Source organism: Gossypium hirsutum, chromosome D11 (assembly GCF_007990345.1).
Source record: "Gossypium hirsutum isolate 1008001.06 chromosome D11, Gossypium_hirsutum_v2.1, whole genome shotgun sequence".
Classification (NCBI taxonomy): domain Eukaryota; kingdom Viridiplantae; phylum Streptophyta; class Magnoliopsida; order Malvales; family Malvaceae; genus Gossypium; species Gossypium hirsutum.
In genome coordinates this window covers 35781911-35790152 of record NC_053447.1, presented here as the reverse complement: position 1 = coordinate 35790152, position 8242 = coordinate 35781911, and the positions used below count along the sequence as shown (strand labels likewise).

The window sequence follows — 8242 nt, the reverse complement described above, 5'->3', positions numbered from 1 at the left end:
ATCAGAATAATCAGCTGCCTCCTGTGGTTGCTGCAAATCCTGCAAATCTGAATCCTTCTCTTCGAACTATGTACGATTATGCTAATCCCACTCTAACTGGGGCTGAATTGAGTATTGTGAGACCCACTATTCCTGCAAATAATTTCGAACTGAAGCCAAACACTATTCAGATGATATAACAATTTGTTCAGTTTGATGGTTTGCAAGACGAAGATCCCAATACTCATTTGGCTAACTTTCTGAAAGTTTGTGATACTTTCAAGATTATTGGCGTTTCTGATGATGCCATTCGCCTATGGTTGTTTCCCTTCCCATTGAGGAACAAAGCTAAACAATGATTAAATTATTTACCACAAGGTTTTATCACTACATGGGAGCAAATGACCGAGAAATTTTTACTGAAGTACTTCTTACCGGCTAAGATGACCAAGTTGAGGAATGATATATCTTCTTTCGTTTAGATCGACTTAAAGACCCTATATGATGTATGGGAAAGGTAAAAGGATTTATTGAGACAGTGCTCTCACCATGGGTTACCTTTATGGCTACAGGTTCAAACTTTCTATAACAGTTTTAATCCCTCAACTAGGCAATTGATCGATGCAGGAGTCGGTGGTACTTTGAACAACAAAACACCTGAAGCGACTTATGAGTTTATAGAAGAGATGGCACTGAACAATTATCAGTGGCAAATCATGAGGACAAAGCCGATGAAAGCAACTGTTATTTTTAATGTAGATGTAGTCACCATGTTATCGAATTAGGTAGAATTGTTAAATAAGAAAATTGATGGTTTATGTGTTTCTACGCAGGTACAACCGGTGATGTAATGCAGCACGAATGGAGGAGGAATAACAGTCCAAATTATTTACCCTACGATCCTAGCACAGAGAACGAACAAATTAATTATATGGGTAATAATCCTAGTCCTCAAAATAATTCTTACAGTAACACTTATAATGCAGGTTGGAGGAATCATCCCAATTTCTCTTGGGGTGGTCAAGGAAATCAGAGAGCACAACCTCCTCTAGGTTTTCAATAACCACCTTACCAGTAAGAGAAGCAACTGAATCTTGAGGAGATGTTAACAAAGTTTGCTTCAGTGTTAGAAACCCGTTTTCAGAACACTAAAGCAGCGTTTAAAAATCAGTAAGCGTCAATTCAAGGGCTCAAGAACCAAATAGGTCAGCTTGTTAAGCTAATCTCAGAAAGACCACAAGGTAGCTTGCCTAGCAATACTGAAACTAACCCGAGGGAGCAGCTTCATGCAATTACTGTTTGAGATGAAGAAGGGTTTGTTGAATCTAAATCAAGACTGAGGAAAGAAAGTGTGGTAAGTAAAGGTAAGGTTGAGGTAAGCCAGAATGAACAAAAACTGGGTGGTAAGGAATATAAACCTCGAGTGCCATATCCTAATGTGACGAAAAGAGACCACATGAACGAACAATTTGGTAAATTTCTTAAACTTCTAAAAAAATTACATATTAACTTACCGTTTATTGAAGATCTTTCACATATGCAAAATTTCGTTAAATTTTTAAAGGAGCTTTTGGTGAACAAGAGGAAGTTAGATGATTCGTCGCATGTGAAGCTAAATGCAGTTTGCTCAGCCATTTTGCAAAATAAACTACCCAGCAAATTGAAAGATCCAGGGAGTTTTACTATTCCTTGTTTAATTGGTAGTTTGAATATTAATAATGCTTTAGCTGATTTAGGGGTGAGTATTAATGTCATGCCCTATAAAATGTTTAAACAATTAGGTCTTGGGAAACCCAAACAAACTAGGATGAGTATTTAATTAGCAGATAGAACCATTAGATTTCCTAGGGTATTATTGAAGATGTTCTTGTAAAAATTGATAAATTCATATTCCCAGTTGATTTTGTTGTTTTAGACATGGATGAGGGTAATGAAGTAACTTTAATTTTAGGAAGACCCTTTTTAGCAACTGCTAGAACTATTATTGATGTTTGTATAGGTGAATTAGTACTTCATGTAGGTGACAAAATGATTACTCTCTAAGCTCGTGATTTTGTTAAGACATTTAATGATCGAGATGGTTTTATAAGTTTTGTTAATATGAGTAACCATGTGGCTCAAAATTCTTTGCAGGAAATCTCTCGAAAAAATGTGATGGAGCCACGTTCCAGTCCATGCGATAAAAACAGAGTCATGATGAACGAATGTTGCAAATCGATGAACTAGATGAATGGCAAACACATGTTAAGGAGAAACCAAAAAAGCACGAATGAAGAGTTAATGAGACACCATGATAAACATGTGGATGGAACGAAACAATTTAAGGTTGGAGACAACGTACTTCTAGATAAAACGAATCCTCGAATTGCAACTTTGGAGCTTGATGCAAATGGATCAAATCCCTTTATGGTACTGAATGTCTTCCCATACAGTAGAGTTGAGGTAACTCATTCTGAATTTGGTACATTTAAGGTAAATAGTACTCGAATTAAACCTTATGTTGATAATAGAATTGATAACGAGAAAAAGGAGTTTCGACTCCGCGAACCATCGTGACTGTGCGAATACGAGGTAAGTCAAGCTTAGGCTTTAAATAATCACTTCTCGGGAGGCAACCCGGGTGTTAACACTACTAATTCTTTTTATTTTATTTCATGTTATTTTTAAAACTAATTAATTTTTAATTTTTTTAAAAAAAGTGTTTTTGACCCACATGGCTTAGACACACGGGCGTGTCCTAAGCCGTGTGCACTATAAGGGGTTCGATAGTGGGTTACAAAGCCTGACGACATGGCTGTCTGATCCACACGGCCTGGACACATGGGTGTATCCTTGGTCGTGTGGATACTGAGACTTAATTATTCCAAAAAATAGATAGAGACACGGCCTAAAATAGTCCACACGGGCGTGTCCTAGGCCGTGCGAAACCTAGAGCTAATTTTTTCAATTTTAAACAAGTCAGAGAGTTACATGGGCAAGGCACACGGCCGTGTGCAAGACACAGCCGACTTACACGACCGTGTCCCTCTTTTTTAACCTCCAAAGCTTAACTTTTTCTTTTTACTTTTATCTTCCCCAAATTGCCAACCCTTAACCTTAGCCGCCGTCAGCCTTCCATTTACAAATCTGGCCACCGCTGATCACCCTTCTTCCTTGCAAATCCAGCCACCGTAGTTTCCCCATTGCCTACGCCCTGTCCCTTCTTCCTCACCCCTTCGAGCCACCCATTCTATCACTCCCTCTCCTCCCTCTTTTCTAGCCCTCGCACCACCACACAAGCACCTCGACCAGCCACCCAAGCCACGCCCTCTCCCTCTTTCCTCCTTCCTTCAAGCCACTCATTCTCCAATGACCACACCACCCTCCCCTCTTCCTTTTCCTACCCTTTTTCCCCTCCGTTCACTACCACCTTTCACACCACCACGAATGACTCGACCCCCGCGTGTCAACTGTTGCGTCTTCCCCCATAGCACCCACGCGCATGCCTGCTCTGAACCACCAGTGTTCCACCGTCGTTTTATTTTATTTTTATTTTTATGTTTATTTTTATTTTCTTAGTCTTATTTCATTTTTATCTTTTGAACTATATTTTTATTTTTATGGTTGTTTCAAATCGAGTATAATCCCTTAATCTTCTTCACTATTTGCGTTTATTTTCTTATTAGTTTGCTCGAAATCATGCTCTACATTTAGATTTGCCTACAATTTCGCTTTTCACTATTTTGGGGATTTCATCCAATATTTAGGGCAATTTCAGTTTTCTCCCTCTTTTATGATATTTTGTTTATACTGTAATTATCTATGTTTGTACATTGATACAATGTACATCTTAAGTGTGGGGAGGTTATTTATATAATTATTAGAAAACCCCTGAATTATGTCTTGTGTTTAAGTAATTTTCTCATACTACTATTAGAATGAATTTTTATCGACTGTTGATTTTTATTGATATGTTTTAGATTAAATTCATAGATATTTGTGCATTGGTTGTTTTAAACTTTAAGACATGAGAGAATCAAGCATGATAAGTCTATTTTCAAAATTAAAAATTTTTAGGTTGTTTCCCTGAATTGAGGTATTACCTTGAAGTTTGAGATTTGCAAGATTGACATAAAAAACCATAATTTTTTTGTGAGATTTTGAACCTTTAGAGCATACATTGTTCTTGCTCATTTTTATTATTGGTTATGAGTGTGCCAATATTGATTTGTTATTGTAGAACTTGCTTCGATTATGCATGTCAAGACCACACCTTTGATTTGATATACTGAGATTATAAAGACACTTAGGTTTAAACCCACTTATCCCATAAAAGCCTACCTATATAGTTAACCCTTAGTTAACCTCTTTGAGCCTAACAACCGTTTCTTGATTTACCCATTAATGGTAACCCATAACTCATTTTTTTTTGTTCATTGAAAATTTTCTCGTTTTATTGACTCCCTTTTTGTTGAGATTTGATTTGTTTAATTGCCTAACTATGCTCTTTGTTTCATTTGCTGAGTTATTTCTGATTCTTGTTCAAAAAAAATTAAAAAAATGATGAGAAATAAATAAATAAATAAATACATATATATTGATTATTATTTAGTTCTATGTTAATTGAGCTTGAACAGTTCAATCCATGTTTTGAGAAGAAGCTCGTGTTATTCTTAAATAGTTTTTGAGTGATGTAATTGTTTTTAATTCAAAATTTGTTTATTTTTCTTGTTTGGTAATTTATCCATTCGATCTCAATTTTAATCATCTTTTTTCAGCCTTTCTCAACACCTTTAACCTAGGCCCTATTACAACCTCTTAAAGACCTTTTGATTTGTGTATCATCTCATTTTATAGTGGTGTTGATTTGATTTTCATGCAAGTCTATGGTAATGACTTTTCATGTTTGACTATTGCACGCTTATTTTTGAACCTTAAACACTTTGAGTGATTTGAGTGAATCTTTAGTGAGGATGTCAATTCTTGTCGATTTTGAATTAAAGGTAATTACTTAGATAAAGGGAAATACCTATGTTTTCATGTTTTAAAAATGTTCGGCTTGGATTGTTTGAATCTTTAAGTGCTCTTTTAGTTGAATTATCAATGTATGATTATTTGTGAATTATGACAAAACAGTATTGATGAGAATTATAAGTTGAGAAAGATTAATTTTTAATTATGAGTTGAGGATTTTGCTTGAGGACAAGCAAATGCTTAAGTGTGGGGATATTTGATAAGCCATAAATGAGCTTAGGGGAACGAAAGGAGCGAAAAACAAGGCAAAATAAAAAAAAGAGTTATTTTTAGTATCCACACGGCCTGGGCATTTCCACATGGACTGGCCACATGCCTGTGTGGCCCACACGGGTTGAGCACACGCTCATGTGCCAGCCCGTGTCGATTTTGCACCCTGTTTCCCAAACACACAGAAAAACCCAATTTTTAGGGTTTCTGAGCATTCTAAAGTCTATAAATATCAATTAGAAGAAGACCTAAGGTGACACACAGAGAAGATTGAAGAAAAGACTCGAAGAACACCATCAGAATCATCTCGGAAGCGGATCTCCTTCAAGATTGAATATCTCTATTTAATTTCTTAAGAAGCTTATTTGGGTCTCTTTATTTCTTGTTGTTATCTTAACTTTGAGATGTTTCTATTTAGGATTATGAACTAAATTCCCTAGATACCTAGGGAAGATGAAACCTATGATGAATCTTATTATTTGATTTCTGATTTACATGATAAATACTTAATTCTTGTTCTCAATTATGTATGCTTATTTCATGTTTTAATAACCAAAGGATATTAATTCATGTTTAATGTGCTTATTTCAGTGGAGCAAAAGTCCCTGTTTGAGAGTAGATCTAGCATAATTGAGTGGAGTTGCATGCAATCCTAGAAATAAGACGACATAAATCTACCGGATTAGAGTAAAATCTAATAGGGGTATCCATAGATCAAGTTAATGCAACAATAGGAGTTTTAATTATAAAGAGATTTCAATTAATAAACCCAAAGTCAGTTATTCTTACTCTCGAAAGAGATATTAACATAATTTAGGGATTTCTACGGACCAAGACACAAGTGAATAAATCATTTAATTCAGATTCATAATAATAAGAGTAGTCTAAGTGGATTCTTTCCTGGGTATTGTCTCTCTTATTGTTATCTTCGGTTGTTTTCCTATTTTATTCTCTGTTGCGTTCTTAGTTAAATTAGTTTAGTAATTTTAGATTGAAAACAATCACTCCAATTTGTCGGCTAAATAGTAAAAAAACGATAATTACTAATACTTTTAGTCCTCATGGATATGATATTCCCTACTCACCGTAACTACAGTATTGTTTGATAAGTGCATTTGCCTTAGTCGTATTTATAGTTAGTTTAGTGACAATCAATTATTAAGGTTAATTTTGGAAATTAGTAATTAAAGTTATAATTAATTAAATAAAACAAACTATTATCATCCATTATTATCATCTTCCTCCAAATTTGAAGAGTAAACCTAGCCATGGAAGCTTGAAGTTTCGGCAAACTTATTTTGCTCAATTAGGTATGCATTTTTGTCCCGTTTTTGATGAATTCTATGTTTTCGGGATCGTTGTAGCTTAATCTACCTAGCCTAAGGACTAATATGCAAAATTGTTATAATATTAGGGTTTTAGCATTGTTGAATATATTTGAGTTTTGAATTTTGATGATAGAAAATGAATGGTTGTTGCAAGATAAACAACTTTCGTAAAAAAATTTTGATAAAATTTTCAATTAGAGACTAAATTGAAAAATAGAAAATATTAAATGGTAAAATTGTGAAATAATTAAATATAGGGGCAAAATAGTAATTTTTCCAAAATATATTTTGGATTAAATTGAATGAATTATATGATAAATTGAGTTAAATTTATCCGTATAGATCCAGTTAGACCTCGTACGGAGTTAGATCGGGGCAAAGAGAAAGTCTCGGATTAATCGCCTCCGTATCTACGAATACTCGTTGAGATAAGTTTGTGTAATTAAATTGTGTTTATATGTTTTTAATTGAAATATATAAATGTTATAATTTGTCATTTATAATTATCTAATGCATATCCAATGACGTACGACGATTACTGAGCCTTGTTTAAACCATAGGATTCCGTAGGATACAACTGACATGTCATTAGGGTTACCGATTTGGCTAAGGTCCAACATGTGTTGCGGATACTCCACCACTCGTGAAAACATACCGATTTATAGCTCGTGAGAGCATATCGATCTACAGCTCAAATGAGCATACCGATTCACAGCTCGTATGAGCATACTTGTACATGAATTGATGGATTACATTTATATGACCTAGCACGCAATGTGTGAGCTATCCCGAGTGTCCAACGATATTCTAAACAGTTCAACAGGGAATTTATTGATACGAAATTATATGAGTTTGATACAAACTATTATAGGTATAGACATGAAATTCATGGAAATGATGTTACATGATTTATAGATATATGAAATGGATGATATGTAACACCCTGAATTTTGGGCCTAGAAGAAATAGGTTTTGAACAAGGGAACACTTAGGAGACTACACATAAATATTTAGTTGTGCAAGAAAGTGACATAAATGAATGTCTACTTCAGTGGTTAAGTGATTTAGGAGTGTTTGGAAGTGTTTGAGAAGTCAGGGGTTCAAGCCTTGGCTTATGCAAATTTTTTTTTAAGTGAATAAAATATTTGGATCTAGATAGTAGGTTCTTAAATTATTGTGGTTAAAATATGATACAAAGGAGTTGTTGGTCTAGTGGTAAGGGGCGTGTGGAGTGTACATGGGGTCTAATGTTCGAGTGGTGGTGTACCAAAAATGAAGTATTTATTTTGCTACCTAATTTGTGTGTGTGGTAGAGTTGGATTGAAATACTGCTAAATGGAGTTTGAATTGGTCATAGAGAGATTTGAGGAGAGAATATTGTGATTTGGGCAGGTTGTTGTTGTGGAGAGATATATATCACATCTCATTTGCTCCTTGTTTTCGATGGGAGATCGGCGAGGTTTTCAAGGTTGATTGGGACATTCCTGGGAACCAAGGCTGCGATGATCATTGATTTTCGGAATAAGAGTGTTCGAAACGAAAGGAATCTGCAAATCGCATCAGGTGTGTAACCACCTCATTGTAATTGTAGAACGGCAAAAGTTGAAAAGTAAAAAATACGGTGTCTAAGACCACACTGGCGTTCGATCGCTCGTGTGGTAAGCGAAACTTGTGAATCATGGGCGATAGACTGTAGAGGCCTCCATGGACAT

At 35.1% G+C, this 8242-nt stretch overlaps 1 non-coding gene across 1 annotated transcript; it reads right to left on the bottom strand.

Annotated features, from left to right (window-relative positions):
• Positions 1-428: 428 nt before the first annotated feature.
• Positions 429-535, bottom strand: LOC121223942 (small nucleolar RNA R71). The gene has a single exon (XR_005921409.1). It is a non-coding gene; the product is annotated as a small nucleolar RNA R71 (small nucleolar RNA).
• Positions 536-8242: the final 7707 nt, after the last annotated feature.